This window comes from Polistes canadensis, unplaced genomic scaffold (assembly GCF_001313835.1).
Source record: "Polistes canadensis isolate GaletaPanama2010 unplaced genomic scaffold, ASM131383v1 scaffold_478, whole genome shotgun sequence".
Classification (NCBI taxonomy): Eukaryota; Metazoa; Arthropoda; class Insecta; order Hymenoptera; family Vespidae; genus Polistes; species Polistes canadensis.
The window spans coordinates 46,232-47,188 of NW_014570025.1; positions in this window are offsets into that span (position 1 = coordinate 46,232).

A 957-nucleotide genomic window follows, 5' to 3' on the forward strand; every position below is an offset into this window, starting at 1 on the left:
GAAAATCAAATTGAAATAATGGGAACATTTGACCCAGGTTCTATGGTCTCCTTAATAAACTCAAGGTGGATTAAATTAAAAGATAACAGAGGGGGGCGTAAATAAAGTATTTTTAAGGTCGGTCAATAGTGTGAAACATACAAATGGGTAATTAAAATTAAAAATAAAAATATTTGATATAGAAAGAGAGGTAGAAGTGCATATAATTGAGAAAGAGGACTTTGAAGACTTCATAATAGGATTAGATTTAATTCCTATGTTCAAATTGAGATTAGATGAAAACTTAAGAGTGTCACAAAAAACGAAAAACAAGATAGAAAATAATATGGTAAAGTATTCAGTTAATTTTAATGAACACGTAAAAACAGATGAATTYCAAATAAACGTACAACATTTAAATAAAGATAAAAAAATTAAAATAGGAAAATTAATAGATAATAACAAATCAGTATTTGCAAGAGGCAAATACGACGTTGGAACTGTAAGCRAATACGAAGCCAGAATTGACTTAAKGGTAGAGAAATACTGCAGTAAAAGACCATACAGATGTAATATAAAAGATAGAGAAGAAATAGAAAAACAGATAAATAAATTATTAGAAAGGAAATTAATCGAAGAATCTTACAGCCCATTTGCGGCACCTGTCACACTAGCATATAAAAAAGATGAAGGGAAGACACGTATGTACATAGACTTCAGAGACCTGAATAAAAACATTGTCCCTYAAGCACAACCATTCCCTTTAATAGATGATATAATAATAAGAGCCAGAAACTGTAATTATTTCACAACGCTAGACATAAACTCARCTTTTTGGTCAATACCACTAAGAATTGAAGATAGGAGGAAAACGGGATTTGTGACGCAGAATCGGCACTTTCAGTGGACATGCTTACCCTTCGGCTTAAAAACGTCTCCAGGAATATTCCAACGAATTCTAAGTAATATATTGAGAAA